The 27,321-nt window shown below is 33.4% G+C and overlaps 1 protein-coding gene and 1 non-coding gene across 10 annotated transcripts in view; one reads left to right on the forward strand and one right to left on the reverse strand.

Moving 5' to 3' along the window:
• The window catches only part of nmo (serine/threonine-protein kinase nemo), a 372,069-nt gene that overhangs the window by 200,890 nt on the left and 143,858 nt on the right, over positions 1 to 27,321 (reverse strand). The gene's annotated exons all lie outside the window — the stretch shown is intronic.
• TRNAV-UAC (transfer RNA valine (anticodon UAC)) lies at positions 16,687 to 16,759 on the forward strand. The gene has a single exon. It is a non-coding gene; the product is annotated as a tRNA-Val (tRNA).

Consider the following 27,321-nt stretch of genomic DNA (forward strand, 5'->3'; position numbering starts at 1 on the left):
AATAGTACAAAATCTAAAAGATGTTTTACGTAACTTTCATTTTTTTAATTACAGAAATGCACTCAGCGGAGCACGAAAAGTAGCTTTTCACATAAATCAATACCAGAGTATAGAAAGCTGAATTTACTTTCCGAATTACTTAAAATATGAAAGAATTGAAAACCAGACCGGAGCCATATCGTTATTTTTAATGATTCGGTTCCGTCGAATGGATTCACTAGTCGCATTTGACTCATTTTATTTTGTTCGTGCTACATGGATCTCACTTCTTCTTTACCTGCCTGTCCGCTACGAGCGTTGGGTTTCTCACGGCGACTTTAACTTTGTCACATTTCTGAATAATTGGACTGTATGACTTTCCATACTAATATGGTAAGTTGTGGAGAGTCGACTAACTTTTTCTACCCTTCTTCTACCTTTTTCTAACTACTTCGCGTTCCTGGACTGTTAGCTAAAGTAAACGGGATTTGCAATTTCTTATTTGAGATACTCAATCATCCTTTTTTTGATAGTGAGTAATACTTATTTTTCCTTTCGCATTAGGCGTAGTACTTCCACGTTTGTGGTGCTTCCAGTGTTTTCAATAATGTTTCTGTTAATGCCCAAGCCTTTACAGCAAACAGGAAATATACAGCATTTGTTTGATCCTTAACTAAATACAGCACTTTTAAGTGGAAGTATGTGAATAAATTTCTCATGTTTTTATGTTGCTCTGACACTTTCAATTTTAGAACATATTTCGATAGTTTAGATACATTTTAAGTTAACAATTGTACCAAGTATAAAACCACGTGTTAGATTAATTTCGTATTTATTATCAGCTGTCTGGCAGATTGCTGCAATATTCTTATCAGCATTCATTTGGATTTTTTAGATTTATATTGAGGCAACTCTTTCGCTAGCTCTTTAAACCCTTGCCATGAGATGATGCCGTTTTTCTATACTATTAGCAAGCATTATGAATTATACTAGCTAGAATACATATCTGCCGTAAGTCCTTCCTAATTACAATACTCACTGAAGAAACTCTAAATTTTTAATCGCCGTCAACATTTTTGAATATTCCAATTAATTGTTCATATCTTATCTTGTCCTGACATATGTAGACATCCTTGTTTACGTCTCTGTACCGTTGGGTCAGTACTTGCAAACAGAGAACCGCTTCTCTAAAGAGCATTTCGGAAGCCAAACTGGGAATTGGCAACTCCGCATCACATGTACTTTTTTTAAATGTGAATTGACTGTAATCAATCTTCTGATATTTTATTACTGTCATATATATTATTCAGAAAAAAAAAATAGAAATGAATGGTGGAATAAAAAAATAGAAGATCTTGTGCGGAAGAAGAAGAAGAATATGTATAACAAATGGCTAGCAACAGGATCCTTACTATCGACAACAGTACAACAGCTTAAACAAAGAAGTAAAAAAAGAGGTAAATAAAGCCAAAAATGAGATGTGGAATAAAGCCTGCGATAACGTAGAAAATTTTATGGGTACAGTAAGAAGTAAAGAAGCCTGGAAAACAATTAGAGGTAGTAGATAGAACAGATAGAAAAGAATGCAGTAGGTTAACTCTAATAGCCCCAGAATTATGGGTCGAATATTATGAACAAATGCTGACAGAAGATCGAACAGAATTCCAAGATATTGGCTACCAAAAATATGATATTTCCTACCTCGAAGAAACTGAAATAACACCAGAAGAAATTAAAAAACACGCAAACGCTATGAAAAATGGAAAGGCTCCAGGACCGGGTGACCCAGTCCCATTGAACTGATTAAATATGGCCCTGACAAACTATTTTAGCTATTGGCTTATACTTTTAATTTATTCTTGAGAGGAGAAGAGCTACCCCCAGAATGGAAAACTGCATATATCAGCAATCTATACAAAAATAAAGGCGACAGAAAATATTGTAAGAACTACCGAGGGCTTAGTGTAACTAACTCAATCTGTAGAGTCTACGGGAAGATAATTAAAAGCCGAATTGAAGATTGCTGGGAAGACGCTGAAGATCAGAGTGGCTTTCGTGCTGGTCGTTCTTGTATAGACAATGTGTTCTGCCTAAAACAAACAATAGAAAAGCGTTTGGAACATAATATGGAGACACACATGGTATTTATTGATCTTCAAAAAGCGTATGACAGTGTCCCATTAGCCAAGCTATGGCAGGTGCTAGAAGACAAGAATATTCCACCGATTGACATTAATGCTGTAAGGGAGTTGTACGATGATATGACGAGTGTAATAAAGATTGGACAAAAAGTGACAAAAAAGATAAAAGTGACCAAAGGACTTCGCCAAGGCTGCTGCATTGCACCTACACTCTTTAAGATTTATTTGGAGGGGGTTTTGGATATTTGGAAAAGAAAATGTGAACCTATGGGTGTTAAAATTGGAGACCATACACTGTACAGCTTGCATTTTGCTGATGACCAAGTAATACTTGCAGAAGATCAAGATGATATCCACTACATGTTACGAAAAATAGATGAAGAGTATACTAAGTGGGGCTTATCAATTAATCCATCAAAAACAGAGTACGTAGTAGTGGGAGGTAAAGGAAAGCACTTAGAACTAGGAAGCAAACAAATTCAAAATACTGATAGCTATAAATATCTCGGTGTAAACATTACAAACAATGGTCGGAATACAAAAGAAATAGCTACTAGAATTGGTCAAGGAAATTCAGCAATACGTCAACTGAATAGTATACTTTGGAATAACCACATCACCCGAAACACAAAAATTAGGATATACAAAAGTATCATAGAAAGCATTGCTACATATGGTTCAGAGCTTTGGGTAATAAATAAAAATGACGCATCCAAAATAAAAGCAATGGAAATGAATTATTGGAGAAGATGTTGCCAACTCACTAGAAGAGATAGAGTAAGGAATACTGAAATCAGAGAGCGTATGGGCATAGACATTGACATCCTGGAAACTATAGAATGAAAAGGCTGAAATGGTATGGCCATGTAGAAAGGATGGATGATCAACGATGGCCAAAGAGAATATTACAGTGGATCCCCACCAACCGCAGGAAAAAGGGAAGACCAAGAAGATCGCGGAGACAAGAAGTAAAAGGTGCAATGGAAGATAGGGGTCTACAAATAGATGACTGGAACGATCGCAAGCGTTGGAAGCTAGGTTGCGAGAAATGGCGGCAGATATATATATATATATATATATATATATATATATATATATATATATATATATTCAGGAGAGTGGTCAGAATTTTCAGAAATTGATTGTATGTTTCACCTGGAGATTTCTCCCATTGAAGTTTGGGTAAGAGATAAATCACCAATCAGCAGAAGAAGCATAGACCGACCGCGCAAAAGATGACAAACTTCCATAGAGGTGTTAATCCGATAAAATGAACAAGCAGAATTCTTTCTGCCCCTTATAAAGAGGAGGAGGAAGAAGAAGATTGGGTGTTTATTACCACTGTTTGTTGTTGTTGTCGTAAAATCGGTTCCTAGTAGGTATGCTTTTGTAGATTTTATGGATTTTCTACATCTTATGGATACTGCGAGTTGTTTTCCAAGTTGTTGAATTAATGTCAGAAATAACTCCATACGAAATCAAAACGGCACTTTCAGAAATGAAAAATAACAAATCCTTTGGCGATGACGGAGTAGTTGTCGAAGCGATGAAACTAGGAGAAAATAAAATTATCCAGGCTTTGGCCAAGCTTTTCACCGAATGCATCTACCAAGGAAAAACTCCTTCTCAATGGAAGAATGCAGTTATTCTTTTATTACACAAGCAAGGAGACATAACAGATCTAAAAACTACCGTCCTATAAGTTTGCTTTCACACATATATAAACTTTTTCACAAAAATTATCAAGAAAAGACTGGACGCTAAATTAGACTTCAGCCTAGAGAACAAGCTAGATTTAGATCGGGATACAGCACTAACGACCACTTTCTAGTGCTAAGAAACTGGTAGAGAAGTCTGCAGAATACAACAAACCATTGGCACTGATATTTGTCGACTACTAGAAAGCATTCGATACCATAATCTACCAGAAAATGTTAAAAGCTATTCACAAAGCTTTTACAACATACAGCCGATCGTATGGATGATGCAATAATAACGTTTGAAAAATTATATCATGCTTCCTTGGAGGTCAGACTAAAGATTAATATGAACAAGACGCAAATAAGGACTAATCTGGTGCTAAATCGAAATATTGCTGTTGATGGGAGGGATATTCTGCAGACTACATCGTATAAGTACTTAGGACATGAAATTCGGTTGGGCAGAGGAACGTGTGTGCTCCTACGTAGCATAGGATTAGCCTGGGCAGCGTTTGGTAAATTAAACTATATATGTAAATCGGATTTACCCATATGTCTCAAAAGGAAAATCTTTGACCAATGTGTGTTACCTGTACTCACTTATGAAGCGGAAACATTAACACTCACAAAAAGGTAGTGAATAAGATTCGCATGACTCAGAGGGCCATGGAGCGCCAGATGTTGGGTGTCTCTCTGAGAGACCGAATCCCAAACGAAGAAATACTGGAATGAGCTGAGGGAGACCTATGTCCAGCAAAAGACGCAAACAGGTTGATTATGATGATGATGATTTCCAATCTCTACTAGCGATTTCCACAAACAGGAAGTTTGAAAAGTATACTGTACTGTACTGTACTCAGTATCGTATTGTGTTCTTGATATACGCTAATAACACGATATCCACAATGGCTTCTCTCTCTAAGTCTAAAGCTTCCAACTGTATTTTGGACATTTCCTTTAACCAACTTTGCATTAAAGTCGCATATTATGATTTTTATTTCACGCCATTGTCAACTTCATTAGCTGTTTCATAGAATTCGTCAATGGTGGTTTCATCTTTATCCGCAGTTGGCACGTATATAAGTATTATAATCAGATTATCATTGCAAGTAAAATGAAATAATTCTGTCAGAGAAAACTATGCACTTTTAACTAGTGGTGCAACTATTATTCCGACTCAATTCCTTCCCAGAGAGCCTAAGCCCTATTAGATCTATATTAAGTCTCTTAATCTCATTTTAGGATATTGTGTACCTTTCCACTCTCATACATATTCTGCATATTTCATGTTGGTAGCGACCGTTTGACACCTCTACTGCTGGATTTCGGCTTCCGAGGTCTGTGATCACTACCAATTTTCTCATTGCGGGTTTAGTGGATGTGTTGCAAGGGTACTTACTACCCTTGATTAGGTGCGATCACATCGAGCGTTATAGACTGGAGAAGGTTCTTGATAACTGCTCCACTCAAAACGCCCACCTATCACTTATAGCTCCACAGTCCACACCCCAGGTAACTACATCAGTCTTCAGGATAAAGCGAGAGTAGCCAGATATGGTGAAAACCAAGCGGCAATCACGAACAAAACTCAAGACAACAAAACGATTTACATATTATATATAATTATTACCTGCCAAACAAAAAATGTTTGTAATGATATGAAAGTGCAATTAAACGCAACAACTTGATATGTCACAAGCATTTTTGAATATCACGTTAAAAATACTGTATTAAATTTCAAAAACATAAATTCCATTGAAAATTTTTATTGGCACGTATTTATTTACATTCACTGATTTGTGAACCGATTCCTTCAATGGCAGTATCGTTTCCCACTGAAATATTTGTTCAGGAACGGCTTACCTCTATTGCAACCGTCAGAACTCGCGATAATCAGTATTTGTATCTAAAGTTTACGAAATTTTCAAGGAAAATGATTTCCGGTATTTGTTATTAAGCAAGTTCTGTATAAAAAAGAAAAAGATAACCTTCGAATAATATTAAACCTTGCAACTTATGTGTTACAACATAAAAAATATTGAGATTCTAGTGAACGGGGGTAAAACAAACAATTCTGTAAATTGACGATTTTGTAAAACACAATGAAAGATGTAGCATTTTTATTACCTATAGAAAAATTTAAACAAAGCACAGAAAAACTGTATTATAAACTTGAATAAATATATATTCATAGAATATGTCACAGAAACGTTTGTAGTTTAAAAATATTGTTTATACCTCGTTTGAGAATTATTCTATTTTTTAGATTTTTAAACATAGCATGCAGAATTATTGAATAGCGACAAAAACCAATATTAACAATTTGATTAGTTGTCAAATGTTCTATACATTTTCGTACATGCCGTTTACTTTACAAGAATTATCACACACTGTACTGTTGCACAAATTCACTTGCAGGTCCAGATAAAATTTCCTTTATCTTTTTATAACTTAATATGGACCAAAAAATCATTTACAAATTTGTGGCAAAAATCCATAATTATTCCTGTTAAAAACCAAGGCAAAACTTCAACTGATTCAAATTCCTACAGACCAATTACTCTCACATGTACAATGTGCAAACTTACGGAGAATATTATCAATAAAAGAGTCCTGTGGTACCTAGAAAAATATAAAATAACAAATTTGGCACAATCCGGTTTTAGATCACATCGAAGTACAGCAGACAATCTAGTAGTCCTACAAACATCAATCATCAACGCCTTCCAGTGCAAACAAGACGTAATAGCTGTTTCGCTTGATATCGAAAAATCATTCGATACTCTTTATAGGCGTATCTGGAAATATATCTTCATTTATTAATCAATTTCTAACAAATAGAATCTTTAACGTAAGAGAAAATGGCAAACTCTCTAGGATTTTCAAACAAACTAATGGAATTCCCCAAGGGTCGGTATTGAGTCCTACACTCTTTATACTTGTTTTAAACGATATATGTAAAAAATTAGCTTCCAGTCAAGTTTGCAATCTATGCAGATGATTTAATAATTTTCTGCCGAGGCAGACACTGTTGCCACTTACAAACTGCTTCAGAATGCTTCTGACCAATTGCTTGAATGGACTTCAGTAAGCGGATTTAACCTTTCTGTTGAGAAGACAAATCATTAGGTTTTCTCGCAGGACAGCTAGTACTATAAATCCTAAAATTACCATAAATGGTACTTGTCTACTAGCAGTAAAGAGTATACGGATTATAGGACTCACATTCGACAGTAAACTTACTTGGAAATGCCATTTAAAAGATCTCAAAACTAAGTGCATGACAAATCTTAACATATTAAAAACTCTGTCTAAAAAATTATATATTATTCGTTCTAAAATAGACTACTGCAGTTTCATTTATATGTCAGCTAGCCCATCAGATTTAGAACTTCTTAATTTTGTACAAAATCCTGCAGTTCGAATCTGCCTTCGAGCCTTCAGGTCGAGCCCCGCAGATACTTTATACAGAGAAGCTAATGAACTTCCCTCGGACTACGTCATCGGAAACTCATTTTAAAACATTCGTCTCGAATCTCAGCTAATACCGAAAATACAGCCTATAAATTACTAAGTAATGGCCTTTTTAACTCTCCTTCTCTTATTGAACTTCAATATATGCCACAGTATCTCTCACCACATCTAAATAACATCGATCTTTCAGTCACAACTCCAATATTTATCACCTAAACCTCCCTGTAATAAATTGAAAGCAGATTTTAATCTCTCGTTAACTAATTATGACAAACATCAGACAAATCCATAATTTCTAAGGCAAACATTTAAAGAATTAAAAGTAAAGACAGTTAAGATTTGATTTCACGTATAGTGCCTCTGTATATCAGCTTATACGTATTTCATTCTAAAAAGAATCTTTGGAGCGACTATTTACAGATGCTCTGAACGTGAAAACAATCTTTTCTGTAGTAAAGGAAGCAACGCTAAAATGGCTTCGGTATGGACGCAATAGCGACATAAAAAGAATCCCTTTATTTCGATATACTCTTTATGAGTACTAGAAACCAATTCGCCAAGGATTTTTACTTAGTTCAGGAGATATATTGTGGAATGCAATTTTAGATTCCCCATTTCTCTAATTACATCTTTATCAACGTCTGTTTTGCTTTGCAATTCTTAGAACGCACAGATTAAAGCAAAAATCTGAATTTGGTTTCGACAATTAGAAATCTTCGCATTTCGAGTTTCATGATTTCTTTAAAGAATTTGTAGCTAACAACAGATTTGACCAAATTGTATACACAAATGATTCTAAGAGCTGATGGATGTACTGTAACTTCAAACACAGATTTAGTCATATCTTGTAATCTCCCGCTCTTCTGATGCATACATACTGCTGAATTATTCGCTATTCTCCAAGCTACAAACTTACTATCACCAGAATACAAAAAAATAGCAATACGTACAGACTCTTTAGCGTCTATCTACTCCCTCAAAAGTATGTCCACGGTACATACTTTGGTTCAAGCTATTCAAAACACTTTCGATAGTTTAATCTCACTGGGAGTATCCATAACCATATCTGGATTACGTCTCATGTAGGAATCTCTGGTAACGAACTAGCCGACCTCTTTGCAAAACAAGCCGTGTCTTCGATTCAGCTTGTGGGTAAATTCTAGAGGAACAATGATGCACTTCGCCAATAGATGGACGCAATTTTCGGTACTTCTTTGGGAATATCCGTCTGACGGTTTTATCAACTGGTAATTATTTAATAGGAGGGATCTGTTTTAAATTTGACATTTGCCATAGATGTCTATTTTTGCTGGAATCACTTCAGGATATACCTTGTACCAATAATCACGACATGCACCAGTCGCAAACCTTGTGCTTAGTTTTCCTAACAAAATCTAAAAACAAATCGAAAATTTTTGCTTTTTGTGTTAATATTATTGTCTATAGCTCCTACTAGAGAGATATTCCTCCTACAAAAAAAGAATTATAGACGGTAAAAGTGTCATTTTTTAATTTTACATATTTGACCAGCTAGAAATTATAAAATTAATGTTTATTCTTAAAAAATTTCTGGAGTTTTTTCTTTAATTTTTTAACACCTTAAACATTCAAATTTCGAATAGAAAAACCTCTATATAATATGACTAAAACTTGTGCTAAATTTTGTTAGGATTGATAGTAGGCATAGTTAAAGGATATATTTAATAGTTTTTGCGTAATATTCGTTCAGAATTACCCATTCAATTTCACTAAAATTTTCCTTTAATACAAAACAAAATATTGTATATAAATTACCACGGTTTTTAGTTTATTAACATCGATTTTTACTGTCAACTTTGATTTCATTTCATCAATTTAATCAAAACAAACGAATCCATTTGCACACAAAAAGCTAATGAACCATTCTCCATTCCGTAAAACTGTGTATATTGAACCGATACACGTTATATTTTATATATAGGGAGGGAGCAGCGGTATCATCATAACCTTTCCACTCTAGTGTGCAGTATAAATATTGAAAATGTTCATCTACCGAAAGCTGGTTTTTCAGCCAAGTTTTACGTTTACTTTTCCGCTATATAAGGGGCCGTTGAGACTTTCTCCAGACATCTTTTATGAAGAAAAATAATACAAGATGAGATAAAAATAAGGCAAACAGATATGGAAGGGTGTTATGTGGACTATCTTTCGATGCAATTAAGGCGGTTTATGTCGATGTCTACTCAAGTTTTAGAATCATTATGTTGTGGTTATTTTAAACGCATTAGGATCTACTCTAATACTTATAGCCTAATAAGTAATACCTTAAAAAGTTCGTGTAACCTTCTGGCTAAGGTCATCTATATGTATGAAATTGCTTACTAAAAATGTTACAACCCACAGAAAGACGTTTTTATAGCATTTATAGATTATCAAAAACAATCACGAAAACTCCAAAGAAAATATGACTTGATACAAAGCATCTCTATAATATGAAATGAAAAAGACAGCAAAGATTCGATTTCACGTACAAAGCGTCTATGTATCTGTTGATACGTATTTCGACTTAATAAGTCTCATCAGAACAGTTATTCATAGGCGTTCTCAACGTGAAAAATAAATCTTTTCTGTCTTTTAAGAAGCAACAATAAAATGGCTTCGTTATGGACGCAATAGCGACATCTGATAGAAAAATCGGTAAGATAGTTTCGAAAAAAATTCAGATTTCTGCTTTAATCTGAACCTTCTAAAAATGCAAGGTATAACAGACGTTGATAAAGATGTTAATAGAGACATGGGGAATCTAAAATTTGCATTCCACGACATGTCTATCAACTAAGCAGAAATCCTTAACGAATTTGTTTCTTGTACTCATACAGAATAGATCCGATGTGTTCTCATTGCAGGATCGTACGTCACTTCTTCTTTCCATTGTTTATATAATCTTTGTGACCTGCGTTTAGAAGTTTTAAGTAATTGGCTCATAAAACGTATTATTCTGAAATCTGCACATCGTCTAGAGTTGTGTTGTTTTGACAAGAGAATGAAAATAGATTCTAACCATTTTGATATTTCCCCAGTATCACAAATTGTATTAAACAAAATTACCAACAAAACAAGATCATTTTCTATTAATTTGATTATTTCAGCCTAAATTTCGTCAGGCTCAGGACTCTTGTTGGTTTTTAATATTGTTTAATGGCATATTCCACCTTGACTTTTGGAATTGGTGGGCTTTCATTAAAACTATTTTGAAAATTCATTCACTTTTACACATTAAAAGAATCCTGCTTCTTTTCTTGGTGGGCTTTCATTAAAACAATTTTGAAAATTCATTCACTTTTACACATTAAAAGAATCCTGCTTCTTTTCTAAGTCTTCTATTTCCTTTTGGCCTGGTTCTGATACCGCATTATTTTTGAGTCCTTGAATTCCCATTTTAATATAATAATGTATTTGTATATATCTGTACTCTATCACTTATTCTTATCAATACTTTACAAATTAAAACTAAAACTGACAAGTACTTAATAGTAAAAATTAAAAACAATGTGTTTACTATTTTATAAATTCAACTAATACAAAAAATAAAAACGTATAAGCCAAACCTCCAAAACGCTCACCTCCAATAAATTCTTGGTGAATCATAAGGTTGTAACTTTTTTACGAATTGTGTCAAATTCAATCTAAAAATAAAAAGGAAGTACTTATAAATCAATTAGTAACAAACCAGTTCCGCCTTCTTTACAGTAACGAATTAAAATAATGGGACAGTACTCCTGGTAGAATGCTACTATAAGTACCGCCTTTATTATTGATATCGTCTATTACTAACCAGTTAGCAGTATAGAACCGACATGAATTTATGATTTTTAACAATTAGTAATCACACTAATAATTCAGAAATGTGACGCACCAATAAATATTTTATTACTTAAATTATTTATTCATTGCACAAAAAAACAAAATTACCCACTTCCATCTCAACAACAGGAAAGCTATAAAAAACCTTATCTTTAATGAGATGAAGTCACATTGACCATTCCCTGGTCAATACTTAAGCGAATCGGTATTTGGAAGCCAATTAATACCCAATGCTTTGGTGCCATTATTGGAACCAAAGATATAGGTAGTATCCTGAGATTCAATAATTTGAATGAAGCCTTTTAGAACCAAACTCCAGGTTTCGTTGGATACTTATTTACGAAGAGGAAAACAATCTTTCGCCAAAAAGGTTGGACCGGAACCAAAACCGGAACCAGCTAGCAAGTCGTCTATAAAGAAATCATTAGGTATAATTTTAGATGTCTCAGGATAATCATGTAAATGTTCCTCAGAAAGTTGTATTAAACATTGAGTAAATGTTGGGAAGGATCCGATCGCGAAATTATTTGCTGAACGTTTGTTTGAGAAGGATCGATTAAAACTTAACGGTACATTTTTGCAATATCAGTGGATGCCACATAAGAATGTTGTAAGTGATTCAAAGAAACTCTAGATGTAGTGGGTGACGAACCACTGCATACAACTCGAAGTTTAGTAGTTAGGGTCCTTTTCCACTTCATAATGGGGAAAAAAGAAATTAATCATTATATGGAAACATGTGACCCGTAGATAAGTATTCGCTCATAAAATCAGAATATTTTTTCTTTGACATAGGATTATTTTGAAACTTGACATAAGAGACATAAATTTACTTGCTAGCAATGGATTTTGACTCACCTAATCGATCAAGAGAGTCCCTAAAGGGAATTTTTACGATGAACCTGCCATTTTTGTCCCTCGTATGAAAGGACTGAAAATGTTCCTCGCAAAAAATTTGTTCCTTCGAACGCGGGGGAGAAGTAGAAATTTCCTGTATTTCCCAAAAGCGAGATAGATCATTTACTTCATATAAACTGTAAACATGACAGATTAGATGATAATAGTAGTTTTGTAGCATTTTAAAATTCCTTGGTATATATTGAAATCCCCTCGTATTTGCTAAAACACCGAAGAATATTTTTAGTGTATTTCATTTCCTATCGTACGTATTAAAACATCAAAGTATTTTCAATACTATTTGCGTCGACAAGGTTGATAATAAACCATTTTACAGTTTGTTTATATTTCACAGACGCATATTCTTTGGTATTTTCTTTGATCAAAAGACGCTCGATATTGCGTTTCAAACTAACATCCATTTAGAACGCTGGGAAGGTTTTGCCGGAAAGATAATTGCAACACTCTCGCTGAGGCCATTGTCAAGAGCAGATGGCCTCAGGTTAGTCCAAATTTTACGTCGAATTTGTAATGTTTTCTCGTTCTTCGTCCCTTTTCATGGGAATCTAGTGTATAGTGGCAGTTAATTGTGCAGTATGTGTAGTTACAGAGGAGGTTTGAAATTTTGGTCATGGAAAACAGAGGTGTTTAGTTGAGTCGGAAAAAAATCGGCAAATTTGTTGAAAATAGTAAATTATACTCTATGTAATGTGTCAGTTTTGAAACAGTAATCACTGTTTCCATGTTTCTAAGTATCTAAGAGAGTTGTGTTGTTTAGAACAACTTTTAAAAATAACCACGATGGTTCCAGTTTTTTAAGAAGCCCAGTCCAAGGTTTGCGTCCAGTGGTCCAATTTCAACCTCAAATTTGTATGTCCTAAGAAGCCGTTTCAGATTACAATTCACAGTGTGAGATGTAGTTTTTTTTGTAGCAGTAAATCTCCAGTATGATTCCAGTTCCCAACTTCAGAAATTTAAAGTAAAAGTGCATTTTAGTGAAATCCAGATAACTTTTTTTGTTTGAACTTTTATAGTAAAGATATACATTTTTTTCATTAATAATTGCTTTCATAATTTAAAGAAATTGTAATAATTAAAATTGCAGATCTTAGGGCGTGGCCATAGCCGTCATATTATTTGTTCTCAATTTAAGATTTAGTTTTGACATATGACAGCTAGCTTTATTATTTTTGACATTTGATAAATATCTAATCAAATTGAGATCTTTATTTTTATTTTGTTTTTAGAAAAAGGTTAACATCTATGTATCATGTTTCACTTAAAGATAATTTTTTATTTGTAATAATTTATTTCTGCTACAAGTTATAGCCCAGTAACAATTTAAGTTTTGTAGTACCTCCAACTTCTAAGAGTTTGTAAACGAATAGGACATAGCAAGTGTTCCTCTTTGTTATTTTTGTATTTACCTTTGTAACTATTAATATAATATTTTTGTTATTGTCTATATTTGTAACTGTTTCTGGTGAGATAGTAGTAAATGTTTAATTTTTTCCCAAACTGTAACTGTTTATTTATTTTAGAAAATTCTCCTAACCTCTCTCTTGTGTTTTGTTTGTCCATTTGTCCAGAAGATTCATGTAAGTACCCTCTTTTTGTTTCATTTTTGTAGTTGCCCCAATCCAATACCATTGTTTCATTCACTTATCCACGACCCGGTTTCTCCAAATAAACCCTGAGCGCCGTTCGCAACAGTTTCGTTTATTTTGCTTACCCTATCTCTAGCCCCGTAATTTCTGTCACCAATTTTCAACCCCCCATAATAATATCCTATGTGGTAGGCAAAAAATATTCTTTACAGTTTGAGCAATTGGACCAGAAATAACAAAGAACAAAGTCATCGTAAATTACTTTGCAGTTTATCTATTAATTGTTTCTGATATTTGATGCACATTGTTTTGTGATTATTGGGGGAGAGAAAATACACTTGGTGTGATCGTTAATTAATAAGTCTTTGTTTGCAAACATTTCACATAGCTTTTGCCACGCCACTGAAAAATTGCCCGAAGACACTGAGAAACTACTAATGATCTTTTCGGCAACTCCGCGGAGAGAGGATTTCAAGTAGTGGAATTTCTGAATAGGATTTATATTTGAATTATCAAAGATTATTGACTGAAAGGTTTCTAGCAACTCTAACCATTCTTCATGGTTTCCGCTAAATTTTGGAAGTTGAATAGTAGGCAATTTAATATTACAATGAACGTTAAGTCGACTAGATGAACTTGCTTGGGATTGAGCATCGTTTTCTAAATCGATATTATGCATACCTTCAATGGGGTTGTATTTATTACAATGTACTAAAATAAAGTTAAGCATTGTTTATCTGGCTCAAGTTAGTTTTGAACTCTGACAGCCTTGTTTGATTTCTTTTTATATGGACTTACATATATTTGAATGTATTTTATTTTTATTTTAAGTTGTTTTAACTTAAACTGTAAGCTTTGTGAGCAATGTAGTTAAATAAATAAATTTCCTGGTCAGTTGTGGGTTAACTTCAAATCGTGTAATTTCAGAGCTAGTAGTGCCTTGAATTGTTTTTTTTTTCTATTTCTTTCTCCCCTTCCTTTTACCCTATCAGGGTGTCGGAAATTTCTTATCAATTAAAAACTGTCAATACTGTGACCAACCTACGATATTTAGTCCCCAAACTGCCTCTTTTGTTTTTACGCTCTGCCGTTCCTGCATAAAGCATCCACCTTGTTGAAAATTAAGATTTACTAACCATCGCAGTGTATAATTGACATACCCCACAGTTACATAGCATATTTCACTGTAAGTCACTATCGTAATTATTGTGTGGAAAGAAAAAAGGAAATAAACGTACGCATACGGGTGCCATAAATACGATAAATACACTGTGGATTTATATATCGACTTGAATTTTCAATTTATGATTACTGCATTGCTTTCTAAGACCTCGTAAATTCCAAAACAATATGATTGTAGCATAATAAACAAGGTTTTTCTAAATGTGTGCAGCTTATTAATCGTAAATCATTATCTGTTTAAAGATACGAGGTTCGGTCATTAAATAAACGATAGAATAATGAGATATGTAGTTGTAATCTGGTATCTAATATTTGACGTTTATTATTAACTCTAAGATAAAATAACTTACGCAACAGCTTAACAAGCTTTATATGTTTTATTCTGCATAATATTTGTACTAAAAAAATATTTACTGGCAGTTTAATTATATGACCTATACCACTTTTATCATAGTTATCACTCACATAAGACACGATTATTTTATACTTGGTATAAATGAAGAAAGGAATATATACATTGTTACGAAAGTTCCGTAAGAATTATCCCACAAAGAAAAACTCACTTGACGAAAAAGAAGAAGTAGTTCGAGAACACTCAAGATGACATCGAAAATTCATGAAATATCTTGTGAACGTCAGAAAATATATATAAACAGATGTTTTTGACAGTTTGTAACATTTTGAATGTGAATTTTAAGTTTTGAAGTTTATACATTGGGGTGCAAAATTAACCGGACTTTCAGATTTTTTTGCTTTTTGTTGGTGTTAGATCAAAACTTATAGTTGGTCTTTTAATCTATATGAAATTTATCACAGTTAATGGCTTTGAATTTTAAAGTATTTTTAACATATTACAGTACCACCGTTCTTTTTATTTTTCCTACCATGGCATGGGTTTATTACCATGGCCCCCAAGGAGTGCAGGGATATTCTGGGACGACGTATTCGACGTAACCATGGTGAGTTTGAAACCATGAATGATTTGGAGCAAGCAGTTCGTGACGAATGGGAGCAAATCCCTAAAGCAGACTTTGCTGCCTTAATCCGAAGTATGTCTGATTGAATGAGAGCCGTACTTAAGGCTCGAGGTCTACGTCACACCACAGATGGAGACAAATATCGCAGTGGCGCACCCACGGGGGTTTTAAGGGTTAAACCCCCCCCCCCCCCCAAAGGTATATTCTAGATGCGCTACTGAAATGTCGTGCCTGTGCAATTTCAGAAATTAGTTTAATTGCTCGTCTAACCAGCTTTTTAAAACAACAGCTTTTTAGAGCAATAAGAATTGAGTATTTGAATGTTACAACGGCATTGATTTTTACACACAATATAGTAACCCCAAATATAGGAAAACTTAAGTAGCATTAGGAATCATGCAATCAAATACTTACTATCTCTAAGGGCGACTGTCACAACTGCTCAAAAAAACTTACCTAGAAGAGAAAAAAAAACATTAATATGACGTAAAATGGCGACTACAGGTGTACTTATAATACAATAGAACTTTATCAGTGAGCGCTTTATCCAACTGGTACCTTATCGATCTAAAATCAATGACAGTACCAGTTGCCAACCTACAGTATGATTGGCTTCCGGACCCCTGCGCGGCTCATCATTTGATGAATAATTACAATAATTTATAAATAATTATTTGTTCAAATTTAATAAGAGTATATGGAAAAATTGTTTATAAATGACAATTTAATTAAAAATAATTAAAATAAATTTAGTTAAAACTATTTCAAGAATGTCTAAATAAATAAACGATAAGATACTTAAATCTCAGCTTTTAATTAGTTATTAAGAACAGGTTTTGTGCCGATTAAATTAATCGAAATAATCCATAGATGTATTATAGCAACTGGTTCCGTAGTGTAGCGGTTATCACGTCTGCTTTACACGCAGAAGGTCCCCGGTTCGATCCCGGGCGGAACCACTTTTTTAATATTTTATTGAAAAGTATTTCTGAAAATTTACGGTAACTATGTACTAGAGAACGTTCCTGAGGATGTATGTATGTGTGTATGGAGAGGTTTGGCTTCGAACTATGTTTATTAGCCACAGATCTTATTAATGGAATACTGACTTTAAAAATTAAATTAAATGTATTGTAGCATACCTATTTTTAAATAGTCTGTACTTTTGCGTATCAATTATTGTATTTTAGTGAGTACCTCAAATTTTTTTAAGCTATTATTTATGCTAAATATTTATTTTTGTTTTCCTGAGAAAATCAATTTCTGAGGATATTAAAGTAGAAGTGGTATTTCAAAAGCAAAGAACATTATTTGCAAATACTTCTCCCAGTTCGTTTAATAAAAGGGAAATTCTTCTCCGCTGATTCTGATGACTCCATTTCTAACATTTCGTATTAAAAGATCCTTGAATATATTTCTCGGTTCTTAGGAATTAATCGTAAAATATTGGTATCATAACCTCATAAGCCTTAGTCAAGGAAACAGCATGTTGTTGTTCTGTCTAATGGTTACCACCACAACGGCTTCAAATTGCTTGACATTAATGGACCGAGAAGACTTCCTATCAAACGGTGGCAATGTGAATCTCCTATGATGCGTAAATTGTTTTTTTTTCATACGTCTTTCACTGTGTCTCTTTCTACTGCAGTTGGTAAATATATTTGCAGTTTGGATCCTATTAGCTATTCTAATCGTCAATCTAAGTCATCTATATGTTTCTGCATTTTATCATCTTTTATTTATTAGTTTCAGAAGTTTCTTAGATAATTTTCAAAACTTCACTGAATTTTTGGGAAACATTTCGATATATATTATGTAAGAGAAAGAGATACTCGTGCAAAGTGTTTGTGACGAGACGATCTAGGCATTTAAAAAAACAAATTTAACAGGTTAATTTCAATAGAAATGGTTTTGGATATAGTAAAAAACCATGGAAAAATTTCCATCGATGGAAACCTGGACAAAGAAGTGGGAGATCAAGTACAAAAAGCAAACAGACTGTCAGGATGCCTTAATAACACTATATGGCGAAACAGACATTAACACTGAGATGAAATCAAGAATATATAAAGCCAGTGTAAGACCAATAATGGCATATGCCTCAGAAATAAGACCCGACACAGCCACAACGCAAAGGTTACTGGAAACGGCAGAGATGAGAGTACTGCCAACAATTACAGGAAATACGCAGAGAGATCGAAAGAGAAGTGAAGACATTAGAAGAAAATGTAACGTACAGTGTATAAATGAATGGACAGAAAATAAAAAAAAAGGATGGAATAACCACATAAGCAGAATGGAGGAGACCCGTGTGGTCAAAATAGCAAGAGATAAGTCACCAATCGGCTGAAAAAGTATCGGACGACCGCGCAAAAGATGGAGAGAGGTATTAACCCGCCAATGAACAAGCAGAATTGCTTATAAAGAGGAAGAAGAAGAAGAATTTCAATAGAGTTTTCGTGCTTAACATTAGGACGAATTTCTGAGAATTGGAGAACCCGCCTTACGATCTCACTTCAGGCCTTATAGAGGAATAAACTTGTTAAATTCGATGTTAAAACTTCTAACCAAACGAGAAAGTTATCAAGTTATATATTTATATATCAGGTAAACAACAAGGATTCAGAAGAGGAAGATCATGTAACAATGCGGTGTTTGCAATCACACAAATTGTTGAGAAATCTATAGAATACAGCAATCTAGCCTGGATATAAAAAGCGATAGTGAAAATATCAGACCCTGTACATCTACTATACAATAGTCAAGTACCATTCGATATCATAAAACTGACAGAAAATATATACGTAAGAAACAAGACTGAGTGTACAAACAGAACGTACAGAACCTATCAAGATAGAAAGAAAACAACACAGAAAATAAAATCAGTTAGGTTACATAGATTTTATATGAAGTTATTCGTTGTTTGTAAAGTAGATAATGACTAAAAAAATGTATACTTGGTCAAAAAAAATTAAAGAGCTCCATTTATTGAATAGAAATACCTTATTGGTACACATTGAAAAATATCAAAAGTTGTAAATATATTTATTCAAAATTATTTTTTCCACTTTTAACTGACTATACGATAATATTGTTGAATCATCACGAGTTATTACCGCAAAATAATAAAAAAAACCTGTCTGAACCATACACAACCCTCGCGAGGGCATTGCTTTCATCATTTTAAAACGACAAACCTGAATGCGATCACCGACCCATGGAAACGACGTCCACGACCAAAGAATCCGAGAATCCGCGTGTATAGCGTGTTTTCTAACCCCCCGGCATCGCGTCTTTCTTTTGCTTTATTTTTTATCTCAATTTTTTATTGTTTCTCGATGCTTTGTGCCTTTTTACCACGAATATCATCAGTCATGTGCGCTTCCGCGAACACATGAGTTCCATGATGACTATAAAACAAGAGATTAAGAAGAGCCATTGTAAGATATGTTTTCGTTTAGAAAGAAATGCGATAATTTTAAGAAACTAATATAGGGATCAGATGCAAGTTAATTGAGTTTTTTATAAGTATGTAGTATGCATAAGTTAAAACTACTTAGTAAATATTCAAGAATTAAAAATTTAATAACTTATACAGACAGTAGAGAAGACAGGCATATTTCAAGGCGTGATGAAAAGTGTTTGAACCACTTCCCTGTTTTTTATTTTGGTGACCATTGCTATTATTCTCTCCGTCAACTCAACTGGATTTCTATCAAATTAGTTTTTTATAAATACATTCAATTTTTGTAAGTAGAAATAAGTATTGAGTATTGAGTGATAATAAAACAAAATTATTTTTATTCAATAATATAAAATAATTCAATAATAAATAAATTCAAGTAACTAACAAAAAAAAACCATAACAATATACAAGGGACGTATCAATAAATGTGATATTATGGAAATATATTTTCTTAATGAAATAAAAACTTCCTAAAATTCCTACAAGATAATATTTTTTGTATAATAGTATAACAAGATCATTTTTATTCAATAAATAACTCACACAAAACAATATACAATTGATGTAACAATTTTTAGATTGGTTTTCGAACAGTATTCAACTCAGGAATTGAATAAAATATTCCTAACTACCGATTGTGACGAGCAGTTGTGTCAGTTACAAAAGTAAAATGGTAGGCTTTGAAAATCACAGTTTTCATATTATTACCTTTTTAACCACACAGAATCGGTCTGTGTGGCTTGTCTTTAATGTTAAACATGAATTTTTCTGTAGAAAAGTTAACAGATATGATCTGGGTATTAGGAGAAAGTTCTAGAAATTGCTTACTTGCATCCAGAATTTATCTCGAGCGATATCCTGAACGGAGGAAGCCAAACACAAGAGCTTTTAAAAAATTAATGGATGGTTTTGTTCGCACTGGGCAGTTGTACATAAAAAAAACATGAGAGAAGAAAAACTGTTCTAAGTGAAGGTGAAGAAAAGAAATATGATGTACTGATGGCTACTACTGAAGATCCCCACATCAGCACTCGTGAAATTTTACGTCAACATGACATTAGTCAAACTTCGGCGGCAAAAATCCTTCGTAAACATGTAACGAAATATTTTGCTTATCACATGGGGTATTATTATGGAGGTTGAATGTTGGGGACAGAAACTATTGGGGTGGAGATAGGGCAAGCAAAATAAATCGAAACTTATGCGAGCGGCACTCAGGGTTTATTTGGAGTAGCTGGGCCGTGGATAAGTGAATGGCAAGGGGATTGGATTGGGGCAACTACAAAAATTGAAACAAAGGGGGGCTTACATAAGTATCTTGGAACAAAGAAAACAAAACACAAGAAAGACCTCTAGCAATTTAAAATGGACGCCGCTTCGAGGTGCCAAGTTATAACGATTACAACAACTAGTTATTGTAGTATTGAAACAATTATTAGAAATGAAAAATATATCTTTTTAAATGAAACTCAAAAAAAAGGTTAGAGGGTGAGTTAAGAAAAGTAAACAAAATGGTTTAGAAAAAAAACTAAACCTAAATGACCCCTAATGTCATTTTAATCAGCTGCTTCCATAAAGTCCTCGTAGACACACCGTCTCAGGACTAGCAACTTCAACGTGGAGTCATATGTCGCCATGTTACCTAATCCAACGGTAACTTTAACATCCTATTAATTTATAAGAAATACTGTCAAACTAATGTAACTAATTATTTGTTAACGGGTTTTTACCCATATATTTGGTGGCTACATTCATGTACTCCTAGACACTGATGATGGAATGATGGATTCCGAAAACGTTTTGTCTAACATAGCCCGTTTGGGTTTTTAAATATATACCTTTTACAAAGGATTTTGATTAATTTTTTAATATATGGATACAGCCAACTACAGGAACGTAGATTCCTTGTGAAAACATATACAGTTAAATTCCTATTTCTTTGACGCACAAAAATCCCAAGGTGGCTTCGATTAAAAGAAATGCCGAGGAAAAACGCATCTGTGAAATATAAACAAACTTTAAAATGGTTTACATTAACTCCAGCGACGCAAATAAAAGGATTGACACGACAAAACATTTTTGGGTATTTTAACTTGTACGATGGGAACTGAAATACACTAAAAATATTCTTTGTTGATTTAGCAAATACGAGGAGATTTCAATATATATACCAGAGAATTTACATAAACTGTATCCTTGCCATATACAGTTACCAAAAGTAGTTATCAAAAATTGATAGTCGATGATTATCAATGCAGATTAGCTTTTTGTTAATGGTCGCAAGAGCAAGTGCAAAGAGACCATTTTTTTTTTTTTCGATTATGTGCTTTTTGGAGATGAGGCTACATTTCATAAAAATGGAATGGTGAATCGGCATACTTTTCATTACTATGCATCAATCAATCCCTATTTTGTTAACACTCATAGTCAAACTAGGCGGTCTATAAATATTTGGGGTGGTATTGTTGGTATTGTAGGCAATTATGTGATTGGTCCACACTTTTTTGACGGTCGTGTGAATGGTGCCATATATCTGGATTTTCTAAATAATCGTTTGCCAATACTACAGCAACATGTACCGCTTAATATTCGACAACGAATGTGGTTTTTACACAACGGTGCTCCAGTTCACCACACTGGTCCTATTCACTATCATCTAAATAATTACTTTCCTGAGAGGTGGATAGGCAGAGGAGGACCAACTGATTTGATCACCGCGATCACCAGAATTCTCCAAAATTGATTTTTTCATGTGGGGCTATATAAAAGACCTTGTATACCAGAAGCCTCAGAACAACACCAGATGATATGAAAAATAGAATAAGAGAAGCTTTTCTTACAAATGTTAAGAAATGTGGCTCGATCATTTGAATATCGGTTACAAACTTGTACAGACGTTGAAGTTGGACATTTTGAACATTTACTTTAGACTTATTTCCTTAATATCACATTCAATTGTTACATTCATTTCATATTATTATGGTTTATATTTTTTGTTAGTTATTGAATACAAAAAATTGAATGTATTCCCGAAATTTGAAGAAAACTAAAAATATCTCGGAAAATAATGAGTTTAGGGATAGGAAATGCTATATAAAAAAAGAGTATCATAAATACAATATTTCTAAAAAATAAAATACAGGGTGATCTATTTAAATCATTGAGAAAATCGTAATTTTGTTTTGTAGGTCACCCTGTATACAAATTTTCGTCAATGATTTCAATTAAACTTAATTTAAAAACTAAAATATATTGTTTATCTTACTATATAAAATAAATAATTCTTTATGCATTACTTCTTTATATATATGGTGTTGATTTCATAGGGATTTCGAAATAAAAATGCTCACAACTTGTTAAATACTCTATATAGTAATGCAAAGCCCAATATTATAAGAGGAATATCAGTATAAAGAAATATATAGGGTGTCCCATTTAAAAAATTGTACGTTTGCTATACCACGTAGTTATTAATCACCCTGTAGAATTCCACATATGTTCCAAGTATGAAGAATATCATTGCCTACATTTTTTCTAAATAAGTTTTTTGGATATCTTGTACCACAATGGAATTATCGGCCGATGTATAGTACATATCGTGGGCATACTGCAAAAACTGACCAAGTCAAATATGATGCTTTCGAGATAATTGATGTTGAATATTTTGTAATTTTATTTGAGTTTATTTCTAAATCAATTTAAAAGGATATGTATTTTTTCTTTCCAGGTATTAAATGGTTGAAGTTAGTGATTCTAAGTATCTCTAAAGATTGTATTAATCTTTTTGTTTTTAGCAAAAAAAATTGACTTGGTCACTTTTTGATGTAGAAATTTTCTCATATTGACATCATGGCCACAAAATGATAATTATTGATCAATAATAAAACACAATTTTATTTATTTACAGTGTAAGGCTGAAGTTTCAAATAAAAACATTAACTTTATTTTTTAAATTGGAAAATGATAACAAAAATGTAAAAGTTTCTATACTAGAATTAATCTGACTCCGAATCGGACAAGTAGAACTAATCCAAATCCGAATCGGACAATACTGATGGCTCTGGAGCAACATCTTTTTTTCCACTCTCTGATGGTATTGACTGATACCAAGCATGGAATTCAGAGGGAATTGTTCCTGTCTTACATAATTTTAGAAGATCCTGCTTTTTAAGTTTAGAAATAGGAATTTCTTTAGAGTATAATAGTTGAATTTCTTTTATAGGATTTATAACTCGTTTAGTACGTCCAACTACATTGAACATAAGAAATTCTGGATCACTATAGTTGTACTTAAATAGTATATATTGCGGTTTATCTGCTTCATATCGCATACATTTAATTTTTAGCCAATTAACACGATTTCCGTTTTCATCAATGGTTCTATTTTTAAGAGTATTCGCAGCTAGGGTCTTTATGTCAAGAAAATCATTATACCTTAATTCCTGTACGTTATATGGATCACTTCTTTTGTTTCGGCCTCTTTTGGAGCGTGCCAGTCTAAAAATGTTTAACCAATCATGCATAGTGTATAGTGGAACATTCTTTTTAGCATTTTCTATGGCGCTGTGCATGGAATCTACTTCCATATAAGAATGCCCAGATTCCAAAAAATTATGCTGTACAATATTTAAATTGCTGTTTTGTACGATAAATAGAAATAATGCTGCAATAAACTGATTTCTGTTTTGACCGCTACAGGTATCAGAGAACAAACTTATTTCGATAATATTTTGTGGCAAAGATTTTATAAACTTAAGCAGGCATGTACCTATTTCTGAACTGCCCCTTTGACCATTAATTTCAGTCCATGCGTAGCAGTGGGCTTTTTGACTAGCTGCTTCGTAAATTGTGAGATTGTACGCGCACAGCTTTCTACTGTAATACATTGGTGAGACATCTGAAGAAGGTATTTGCAGAACGCTTTGTAAATCAAACGTGACACTTAAAAAACTATTATCAGTCATTGCGCGCTCTTTGTCTGATTTTTTTGCTAAATTTGCTTCGTCTCGTCTTTTAATGTGATTCTGATATTTTTCTTCTAAATCTGCAGCTTTTGTCTTCAAGTAGTTCGTGCATGTTAGGCACTGATCCTTTTTAGGCTTAAAAAAGGACAAATTAAAGTTGGTACCAAAAATGCGACGGTAAGTTATTTGAGATGCGTATTCCTTTCCCGTTTTCTTGCAATCTTGAGAGTGCAGTAGTGAGATGCCATGGTTGGAAAACTTTGTACATGCGCTTTGATTGACGCTATAATATCAGGTTTGGTTTTATTAGCCGGTTCCTTTTTGCCACGTTTGTCGTTAGCTGCAAATATTCCTATATCATTTGCTCCAGAAAATGCCTTATCCACTGGCCCGTGGCTTATACACAAAGTGCGTAGAAAGAAATTCTTGCAAACTCGAATTTTTTTACCCTGGTTTAGGAAATGATAGTACCTACTTGCAGTTTTGAGAGCACCTGTTCCAGAACGAACTCTTCTACAAGTAGGTTCTTTGCTCTCAACACAACAGAGAATATAATCTTTTTGACGATTATAGTCTAATCTCCAAAATTCCGAGCATAACTGGTTTCTGAAATCATCATTAAAACTAAGAGAGCATTTGAATTTACAAGAGATGCAATTAATCAATTTTGGTTTTTTTGCTGCAATGACTGTTCCTTTTGATTTGTAAGGCAAACTTGACATTCTATTTTTCTTTTTAATATTTCTTTTCCACCGGGAAGGGTTAGCTCTTCTCCAACGACATTCTTGTTTTGATAAGGGTACATCACTATCAGTTGATTCAACATTTGATAAAACATCATCATCACTCGGAATATAGTTATCACTACTGCCGGTAGAAAAATCTGAACCACTATCAACGACCATTTTCTCAAACGTAGGTGACACAGGTATATTACTCACCTCAATAGAGCTATTATGTTCTTCACAATGTTTGGTATTCTCTTTTTCATTATCAGACGTGGTAGTTGAACATCCTTGCATTAGAGTAGTATTGAATGAACCTAATTAAAATATTAGTTTAGGATAAAAAGATCAGTTTTAAAATGTATATTTACCTTCCGTAGTGCTGGTTCCAGCTGACAAAATAGGAATGTGTTGTGATGTTGATTTAGAAGACCATAGTTCTGAAACCGTTACTTATTATTAGTCACCCTAATTTGATCTCATTATTATGTTTTATATTTTAAAACAGCAAAATGATCAACAACAAAAATCTACATAGAATATTAACTTTGTATCAGCGGCATTTACTGTTGATGGTTAGGAAGTGGGGCGATAAATATTATTTTTTAAGGAAAACGTTTATCTGCTAAGAGCTAAGTAATAGATACTTTTATAATTTGTTGTCCTCATCATAACCTCAAAATTATTTTCAATAAATATTACGAAATTACAACACTCACCTGCGTTATTTTCATGTGAAGTACTAGCTTCGCCTTCATCTAAACACATTTGTACTAAAAACGTTCCCCTGGACGTCATAATGAAAGATAAACTTAATATTTCCTTCTCCAACACGTGATAATTCAACTGATAAACATACAACGTGTAGGTAAAACTAAAACATCAAAAAGTGACCAAGTCGTAATAGCCAATTGTCGCAGTTCAATGTTGATATGAAATGTGAATCACATTTCATGCAAAAGTGACCAAGTCAACATGATCATTTCTTCTAGTCTATTGATACGCATACCGAGACATAGACATTTGGATGTTATGTGTGTTGCGGCATCGTGCCTTTATATTTTGACTTGGGCACTTTTCCAGGTATTCGGTTACGTCTTTCGAGTGACTTGGATTGATAAACGAAAAATCGATAAAAATTGACTTGGTCAGTTTTTGCAGTATACCCACGATATATGCCACTGCAGCATATCTATTTTCTTTGTTAAAGTTAAAATTATTGGATTTTTATACAATTTAATTTGTATGGGTTATTAACCACATTCGTATATTATTTCTAGTAGTTATGGAAAAGCCATAATGACCATTTGCATTTGAAAACGTGCATCCTTTGTCAACTTCACAAGAAACCAGACAGTTTTATTGCACATTATACGCTTATAACCGTGAGAAATTTCCATTCTAACCTATAAATTAATTCTTGCTGGATGTCCGCCCTAGCTACTCCTCCTCATTATTATTAAAATACTCCGCAATTACATCTATATTGCACCAATGCCCAGATGGGTTTACATTCACAGGAACAGGTAGCGTAACACAACAATCTAATACAAAATTCACAATTTCAAAAGACTACATTAAGTCATTAAGATACATGTGGGATTAGCAACTTTTTTTAGTATTAACTACAACTCTCGCCTGTCACTGCAATAATATTCAACTGTCTGACCTTTCGAACTACGCTCGTTTTCAATTTTTTAAGAAACGAGCCTTTCACAAAATTTTTTTCGGTGTAGGTAGTCACTCGATACTTCGCTAATGAAATTGTTATCCAGCTGGGACAAGTCTAGTGTTTATAATATAATTAACAGTTAAATATAAATAACAGTGTTTTCAATATACAGAGTTGGCCACTCAAAATCGTTCCATCCTAATTTTTGGCGATATTCATTGGATTTGTGAAAATGCTAAAACAGGTCGATTTTTTTATAATTTATAATTATTATAACGACATACAGATAGAAATAAGCTTAAAGAAGGAGAGGTATGAGATGATTAAAAAGAAGAACAAATCAAAACCATGGATGAAACCATCAGACGTAGATAGTTTTCAGCAATGTATTTCCGACATACTTGGTAGTCCTGAAACAGAAAATAATATAAACGACTTAAATAATAAATTAACAAATGCCTTACTGGAAAATCAAAACAAATTCTGTCGTAGAACTCAAAAAGAAGAGAAGATTAGCCAAAATACCAGGCAACTAATGCAGAAAAGAAAAGAAATGAGAAGCGAGACGGAAACTAAAGCCGACTTACTACAAAAATTAAATAAAGAAATATCCAAAGCTGTTAGACAAGACACTCGAAAATACAACCAAGAACAAATCGAACATACCATTGAGAACAATAGAAGTAAGTCTTGC

This window comes from Diabrotica undecimpunctata, chromosome 2 (genome assembly GCF_040954645.1).
Source record: "Diabrotica undecimpunctata isolate CICGRU chromosome 2, icDiaUnde3, whole genome shotgun sequence".
In the NCBI taxonomy this organism is placed as follows: Eukaryota; Metazoa; Arthropoda; class Insecta; order Coleoptera; family Chrysomelidae; genus Diabrotica; species Diabrotica undecimpunctata.